This window comes from Babylonia areolata, chromosome 25 (assembly GCF_041734735.1).
Source record: "Babylonia areolata isolate BAREFJ2019XMU chromosome 25, ASM4173473v1, whole genome shotgun sequence".
NCBI lineage: Eukaryota > Metazoa > Mollusca > Gastropoda > Neogastropoda > Buccinidae > Babylonia > Babylonia areolata.
In genome coordinates, this window is record NC_134900.1 from 7035234 (window position 1) to 7044978 (window position 9745).

The following is a 9745-nucleotide window of genomic DNA, read 5'->3' on the forward strand; positions in this document are numbered from 1 at the left end:
TTGTTACAATTATATTACATATCGCGACGTATTAATTGTTGTAATGTACAAAAATGATACATGAACTCGTTAAAAGCTCGTTCATTCAGTGACTCTTTTTATTTACAGTTTTTAACTACATTATTTTTGTAGAAAATGGTTTAGCTTAAGAAAATGCTCGTCTCTTGTAGTTTTGTGTGATATATAATATGTCTATGTTAGTTCCCCGAGCCGAAAGTCAGAAGCCGCTAAATTTGGTCAAACAAACACAAGCTTGGCCCCTCAAGGCTCGCGGAGGGCCGGTTTCGTGAGTCGCTTCGCGGCGCTGGCTTTGCGGTTCGGCGGAACAGAATATAAGGAGTGAGCGAGTGCCAGACATGGAGAGAACTCTCCTGGTCTGGAAGAATGAAAGAATAAAAGAAGAAAACCAGCGCACTGCCTTCCCGAGTCTACCTTGCCTGGCTGCGGCTCTCTTCTGCTAACACCTTCTACCTGTCTTCACCTTCTCCAACACCACCTTACCACCCCGTCACAAGTCATTAAAAATTTTCTATTGTACAATATCTTTCTTTCACGTGGTGTGTCTTTGGCAAGTCAAATCTGGCGGAGCCCATCCATTTCCAGATGTGATTTTGCTTGTTGCGCGGTTTACACATGAGGCAGGTAGTACTGGGTTACATGGTTACCAGTAGCAGAAGTGATCTTCTGACCTGACACAGTCTTCAACCTGTGTACCCTTTGCGAAAAAATACCTCAATCACAACAGGGAGGCTTCACAGACTTGAAGGTGTTTGAATTGAAAAAGGCACTGTGGGCCACAATGCAAAAAAAAAAAAAAAAAAAAAAAAATTATATATATATATATAAATATATATATATATATATATCAAGCAAAAGCTTATCAACACCATCCAGAAACTGCACACCAAAGCGGCCACTACGGTACGCACGCAAGGTGCTATTGGAGAGTAGTTCCATACTTTGGTCAGATTTTGTCGAGGCTGCCTTTTGTCTCCCACACTATTCAACATATTTCTGGAATGCATCATGACTGGCGCACGCTAAGATCATGTAAGCATAGTTAGCAATGGAGGAAGAACCATCACAAACCATCCCTCCGTGGATGACATGGATGGTCTGCAAGCAGTGAGCAAGAACTCGACAAGCTTATTAAAAGACTGGATGAAGCATCGATAAGATATGGCACGGAAATCAGCACCGAAAAGACTATGATGGCCAGCCACAACGCCACCATTACTGCTATTATAGATCAATTGTCCACGGACTGATGGAACTGTTCAAGAGTTCACTCACCTGGGATCCATCTTTAGCAATGAAGGATCCAAACTAGAAATCCTCTCAAGGGAAGCAAAGGCAGTATCAGAAATCTCCGACTAAAATATGCATGGAAGAACAACATCCCCCCAAAAAAACGAGATCAGGCTCCCGTGTGTGCTGGTATATTCCATCTTCCTGTATGGTTGCGAGACGTGGACCACCACAACGAATTCAGAAAGAAGAATCCAAGCCATGGATATGAGGTATTATCGCAATATACTAAACATCAGACATACTGATCATATCACCAATTTTACAATGTTTAAGAGTGGGAGTAAGTAAAAGAGACATATTAAAACTATTATAAAAACAAACAAACAAATAATGATTACAATTCTTTTTAACACTATTTCCGCGGTGAATCCTCAGATTAACAGCGTGATCCCCTCTCCTTCAATTGCACCAACGGTGTCAGCAGTGGTTAGGTTTCTACTTCGTGAGGGTAAAAAGATGGTTGTATTTTTATTTATGGAAAAAAAATATTGTGTACGGATATTAATCTTATCATTCTGTGCTATATTTGGTATTCTACGGAGATTTGTTTGTTTGTTTTTTTTGTAGGGGTGGGGGATTGGAAATGGGAAGAAACCGTAGGATTGAGGACCTTTTGGGGAAAAGTGGAGGTTGGAAGACACACGCAAAAAAAGAAAAAAAAGAAAAGAAAACGAAAAGAATGAATAAATCACGGATGTTAGAAGCCCAGTTTATTTTCCTTCTATCACAGTTTATTTTCCTTCTATCAACCAAATTCGACGTTTCATATGCTATGAATAGTTTTTCTCTTCTTCCATGCCTACTAACTTCACTGAGCCAGTAATAGATCTGCCTACTTTGCCGTAAATAAAATAATGAAGTTACACTTACAGTTCGCATATAGACACCCGCTTTTTTCCCCAGCACAATTAGCATAAATAGAACTGACGCGCTGAATGGCAGCGGGGTTGGGGGTCAGTTTCAGTGCGAAAGACAAACAGAACCCAGAAATGTTTTATTTTGGAAGGCCTTCTGACCCATTACAATATCGGAAGTCTTTCATGCATGTTTTTTCATAGAAAAACGCATGTGTACGCTCAAGAGACGGACATCCACACTTTTTCAGCACAAAGTTAAACGCACTGACTGAATGGGGGTTATCTAAAAAGCGAGATGCAAACAGACAGACAGAGAAATACTCTACCGGTCTTGCTGGTCATAACCGCAAACAAGCATCAGCGTTTTTGTTCTTGGTTTCCCCAGAAGGAAGACTTGCATTTTAAATTCCCCACGGATGAGGACTGGTGCTCATGGACTGCTTTCCATTGAACTCGATCGGTGTCTCCACGGACTCGGGAGTCACAGAACAAAAGCTTGACGAGTTAAAAATAATAAAATACTGTCACACACACACACACACACACACACAAATTCAGTCAGTTTGCAAATCTGACATGAGGAACTGAGAGTTGCGGCAAACGGACCTACTTGTTGCACTGGGTAATATTTAACTTCAAAGTCGTTTTCCTGTCGTGACCGAAAATATATTGTCGTGCATTTTGGCTCTGAGTTTTTATCACATGCCGCTTTGTCAGGGGAAAATAGCAGCAACAGCGTTAACAATATGTAGCTGCTATTTCTCCAAGGCCTGTGCTGACCCGCAATAGTGGATTGTACTACTGAAATTGAAGTTGGGTATATTTTACATTTGCCCGGCAGTATCGATCCTATGATTACTGCACCACTATGGAAATTACGGAACATAGTGGCCTTCCGCTTAAACTGTGTGTGTGTGTGTGTGTGTGTGTGTGTGCGTGTGTGCATTAGAGAGAGAGATAGAGAGAGAGAGAGAGAGAGAGAGAGAAGATCAGACCGATAGCGAGTTCCGCGACCATCTTGGATCTTGAGCATGCACATCGAACTTTTACTCGAAATCGCGAGCAATGCCAAAGACAGACGTAGGCAAAAGCAGCAACCATACGCTTTCCTCCCTTTCTTCAGTTGATAGCTTCCATTGCTTCAAACAAACTCTGTACAACAGTAAAGTGCGAAATAATAATAAGTGTTGTTTTGTTTTTTAAGTCGAAAAAAAGAAGCCTGCTGTTTCGCACGTTCTGCCCCTCTCGATCGCCTTTGTTGCTTGCAATTTCGAAGAACCAATCAACTTCGAGAGTGCAGATCACGTGACGCACTTCTTTTAGTCATGTGAGCACGGAACTCTCCAGTGTTCTTCGTAGAGCGTGGCAGGTAGCGATTTTACAGTAGTCACAGTTCGCCGCCTTTCGGTTGTATTACATTTGCAAAAATAATAAGGAACTCAACTCAAATAAGCACCAATTGTTTTGCCTACCACTGACAGGTAAAGTGTATCTTGTTTGAATCAAGGGATAGCAACAGCTCACCATAGCGAACCACTTCGTGAGACCCGGCTTTTGCTCTTTCAGTTTATCCAGATCTGCGAATATGGAGTCAATTTTAACATTTACTTATTCATGAATAAAAAGTATATCATGATACGTTCCAAAAGAACAGAAAGAAAGCTTCTCTTCGTCAAATAAAATCAGCAGATGCCAACATCAATAGCGACCTGTAACGTCGGCCTGCCCTGTTAGATCTGCAAAAACTCTTACCCGCCTCCGTCACTCATTCGTTTTTAGCTAACAGTTGATTCCAAAAGGGCTTGAAAACTGCAAGAAGACCATCATCTTTCTACATTCCATGTCGCATTCCTTTCCAAGTATTTGCGATTCTTGTGCCCCCATGCATTCGTTCTCTTTATGTGTGTCTGTTTAGCAGACGACAATTTCGGGAGATAACTCATACATTCGATTAAAAAGGGAATAGTGGTTGCCTCCCATAGTTCTGGGGAACGCGCACTGTTACTGAATATCTCGGAGTTAAAAAATTTGACAAAAGAGGCGAAATATGACAGAACTGCAGCTATAAAAGCATGTAGCTGTATCCCCCATTTTTTCACATGGCGTTGCGTGTGTATTGTGTTGTGTTGTGTGTATGGATCTGTGTGTGTGTGTGTGTGTGTTTGTCCAGCCAGCACTGCATGCGTGCATGTGTGCGCGCGTGCATGCGTGACTCAAGGTGTTTGTGTGTGTGTGCGTGTGCGTGTGTGTGTGTGTTTGAGTGTATGTGTGTATGTGCGTGGTTGTGTGTGTGAATGTATGTTTGAGTGCGTTTGTGTGTGAGCGTGTATGTGTGTGTGTGCGCGCGCGCGCGCACACACGCATGTTCTTCAATTTAATATCTATCCACATTGGATGATATACTATACCATAAACCAATAATTATAAAACTAAAAAGTGTAACAATTGGATTAAAAATAAACACTGCAACAATGAAAAACAATATGAACAAGGAAACTAGACTTCCTTGTCTATTGTAAGGAACAACTGAGGGACCAGTTTCCATCAAAACAATGCTATTTCAAACAATAGCAAGGCATAAGTAGAAATATTTTCTATGGATGTCTATGAATAATGTGGGGAAATATTCACACTGTTTTACATTCTTACATTGAAAAAGATAATATTGATGAATGTTTGTACTTTCTTTCAACACATGCAGTGTTTGATTATGTTTAGTGAATTTTGTCCTGAAAGCATTAAACAAATATTATTACCATTAACTTGCCATGATCATTTGGACATGGTGGATGTTCTTGTTTTTCTATTGGTTTACCATGATCATGCGGACATGGTAACATTTGTTTAATCACCATTAAATTGCCATGATCGTGTGGACATCGTAGATGTTGTTCTTGTTGACTCACTTGTGTAAACACTTGTTTCACTTACGGTTGTGTTTGCCTGGTTTGTTGTACACAAGGGATAGTGTTTGGGTATGTTGTGACCATATATGGCTTAAAAGCCTGGGTCATAATGTTCGCTGAAGGGTCAGGAAGACCAAGAAGTCACATGGGGTACTGTGAAGGGGTCAGGAAGACCAAGGAGTCACATGGGGTACTGTGAGGGGGTCAGGAAGACCAAGGAGTCACATGAGGTACTGTGAGGGGGTCAGGAAGACCAAGGAGTCACATGAGGTACTGTGAGGGGGTCAGGAAGACCAAGGAGTCACATGGGGTACTGTGAAGGGGTCAGGAAGACCAAGGAGTCACATGGGGTACTGTGAAGGGGTCAGGAAGACCAAGGAGTCACATGAGGTACTGTGAGGGGGTCAGGAAGACCAAGGAGTCACATGGGGTACTGTGAGGGGGTCAGGAAGACCAAGGAGTCACATGGGGTACTGTGAAGGGGTCAGGAAGACCAAGGAGTCACATGGGGTACTGTGAGGGGGTCAGGAAGACCAAGGAGTCACATGAGGTACTGTGAGGGGGTCAGGAAGACCAAGGAGTCACATGGGGTACTGTGAGGGGGTCAGGAAGACCAAGGAGTCACATGGGGTACTGTGAGGGGGTCAGGAAGACCAAGGAGTCACATGGGGTAATCATTCCAATTACTCATGTAATAAACTCTAAAAACAGGAGAAAACAAGTAATCCAGACTGCTACTGCTGTTGACTGTGTACCACCTGTAACCCCCACCAACAACATAAATGTTAAAGGAGTAGACAAAGAAGATGGTGGCTTGAATATGATCAACATCAAACACCAGCAGCAAATGTTCCTGGTCAAATGGGCACCAAGACTATTAAGAGAGACAGAAGCGCATTGGAGCATTCTGGCAAGACATAACGTGTCACCTTTCAAGGGCAGTCACTGCAGTTCTAGTTGTAATATTTTACCTAAAGACGTTAAAAAGCTGGAAAAAGTTCAGTCATATTTCTGGAGAGAGGAAATAAAAGCAGTAGCTGTCCTTAACAAAGACAGACTGATGGAAAATATAAAAACAAAACTGTTATGGAACAACAAAAATATAAAATACAAAGAAAATGCGTTAGACTTTCCCGAATGGAGCAAAAAAAAAAAAACAAAAAAAAAAAGCAAAGCATCTTGTGCAGGATCTTTGGCAGCATGGAAATATGAAGACATAAAAAGAAGTAGAATACAAACTGGGCACTGAACCGGGTTTTCTTTTTGAATACAATGCCATAATAAACTCAAAAACACAACCATGGAAACAGCATCTATCCAATGACACCCACAAAGAGGAAAGCCCAAAAGACATTGCAACAAGATAAACTGAGTTATCAAACAAACAAATCCGAAAAAAACTTTGCCCTCAAGCAAAATCATGAAATATGTGCAGCACAGTTCTGGAAACAAAAACTAGACATCAATGTCAAAGATTAAATCAACTAAGCTTATGAATTCATGAAAGAATATCGTCTAAAAACGCTCCATTTCAAATTTATTCATATTTACCTAACAAATATTCTGCTTGCAAAAAACACAAATACATGCAACTGATGTCAAGAAACTGATTCCATTGAACACGCCTTTTACTCCTGCCCCAAACTCTCCAACTTTTGGAAACATGCGAAACAGTTCTTTCTCTCCCGTTACAATATGCTGATTCCCATGAATGAAAAGTGACGCTGTTTGGTACTAGGAATATGGACATCCTGGATCACGGAAAAAAGACAAAAATCAATACCATTCTGTTGATAGCAAAATGTAATACTGTCCATTTCTAAATTCAAATATGGTAAGTGTAAGAATCTGTATCTTATCTTTGAAACTGAGCTCAAAATACGTAAACTGTGATCCATGTATATCAAGATACCTGAACACTGATCCAAATTCATGTATAACTCAAGTGGCAAAATCAAATGTACACATACTTACCAAACTTGCATAAATCAAATGCGTCCAGAGAGAGAGAGAGATTGTGTCTACCTCACCTCTTTCACACATAACAATTGGGCATGAAACCACCATGTATGTGTTTATATGTTGCATGGCCTTGAAAATGTTTGAGCATACAATGGGAAGAAGACAGATTACAAGGATAGAGACAAAAAAAAAAAAAGATGTAAGAAAAGACGACAGAAAGGAGAAAAATGATGATGGAAGGAACAAAAAAAGAAAAACAAAAAACAAAGCGAAAAAAAAGAGGGGAGAAAAAAGCAAAAAAGCGGGAAAGAGCCTTCCAAGTTTGCTGAGACTATCCTGCTCATGTGCAGAACTACTACGTATCTTCTGATTTCTCCTATAAAGATAAAAATAAATAAAGGAGTCAAGTTGGGAAAACATTTATTTTCACAAACATGCATGACATCATGACTAACTGACCCATTAACAATATGCCTTTCAAGGAAACTAATAATCCATTCTGCCATAACCATACTGTAAACACAAGTTGGGAAATGCTCTTTTCACACACTGACAGCCATGTGGCAACAATGTGGGGAGTGGTTGTACACATGGTTTGTCTTCCACCTCTTCAAATCAGTCTGCTGAAGAGTCACCTTTTACCCACTAAAATCAGCACTTCAGTGAAAAACAAAAAAGAAAAAAAAGATACAGCCAGCATAAATGCACAAAATACGAACTGCATGGATTTTCTTTCTTAAGCACGTTCCATAAATATCTGTTAACCAGACATGACCTCTATGTGAAAGCAAACCTGCACTTCTAGCAGTCAATACAAACATTGCAGGAAACAAAAGAGCACAAGAAAGACAGATCTTTTGCAAGAAAGACAGATGAGACACAGCATGTTAAGCATCAGTTCCTATGTTTCTTCTATTCATCTTCAATTGCCCACTTCTGAACAAACTCTTTCTTTTGTTCTCTGGCTGTTCTTACTGCTCTTTTCAAAAACCTTTGAAAGTTTCTTAGCACCAATTATTCCACAAATAATTTTGTTTTAGTCCATAAATAAACTTTCACATTATTGTTCTTCTGTCCATTATAAACAAAACTACCATGCATGTGAGATGTTTGTTTACTTGTTACCTTCGATGTTCATAACAAAGTTCTGAGTTGTTACAACAATAAGCAACTGTATGTGACTTTGTAGCAGGATGAAACATAACCTGACTGATGTGAGAGTTTCATTTACACCAACAGGCTCCTTTCCAACTCACACAGACACAATCACCTCAAGACACAGCAATGCACAGCACAGAAACAACAAAAACAAAAATACTGTCTCTTCAACTTCTATATACCATTGGTTTTGGCTTTGAATCAGTGGGTGTTTATGGAGTGGAGGAGTGAGGGGCAGGTTATATTTTTGTGCTTATTATATGTGAATAAAAGCATGACTCTCGCCATCACACATCAAAGGAAGAGCTAAACATGGAAACTGAACAGATTATTCACATATGCATGCACACACACACACACACGCACACGCACACACACACACACACACACACACGCACACACACACAGAGTTTCCCATTCCATCCCCCACCCACCCTCAGCCAACTCCCATGAACAAGTGTTGTCCACGGCCAAAGGTGAAGAAAGATGACTGAGTGTCAGTTATCACAGCATTTTAACACTTGCACATAATAACAATAATATGGTATGCAGGCATGCATTCTGTAGCAGCGCATACAGGATACTAAGCATACATTCATGTAGACACAAAAAGCGACACCAAATAAGACAGGAACAATCCAGTGTTCCAAGTTGATAACAAAACTCAGCTGTTTTCATGTCATCTGGAATTTCTGACATACCAAACATGATTTGGAAAGCATCCAACAAATTCTGCAGATGGATCCCCAAACAATTGAAATGCTGTCCTCCATGAATGCTGGTTTTTTATGGAAGCAATTTTCTTTATACCTATATTTCACTTTACGTTTTATAAACACTAGTTATGTTGCTATTTCATGAATGACCCCAGGACTGATTTTGGGTGAGGAGCCATAAACCCTTCCCACTCCAGTCCATGCATATCATATATAAGTGTGTGTGCAGTCATCAAATGACAGTGGTATGATTCTCTGCCGTCTATTATTGACTTGAAATTTTATAATCATGGGTGTGTGAAATTAGGAGAATAATTCTTGATCTGTTCAGGATTTAACCCCCAAACTGCTGCTGACAATAAGATCATCAGTGAAGGGCTGTCGCCTCACTGAGAAAAGACAGAGCTTACAGGTCAGGACGTCAGTGAAGGGCTGTCGCCTCACTGAGAAAAGACAGAGCTTACAGGTCAGGACGTCAGTGAAGGGCTGTCGCCTCACTGAGAAAAGACAGAGCTTACAGGTCAGGATGTCAGTGAAGGGCTGTTTTTGGATTTCTCCCTCTTGGGACTGCATAAGTTTTGATCACCAAATCAATGACACCACTGATAACTACATAAAAGGTAGTAACCACACTTCAGACTCACGCCACACTGATCTCCTTTCACCAAGGTTCAGCAGTGAAGGGGTTAAAGACTAAATGCTGAATACCACATAACCACAGAGATTAAAAATGCATGACAACTCCCACAAAACTGGACAACACTGCAAGACATGTAAGACATGAGATTTACTGAGAGAGCGGATAGAACTAGATGGCTAGTGTTTCAAGTCATGT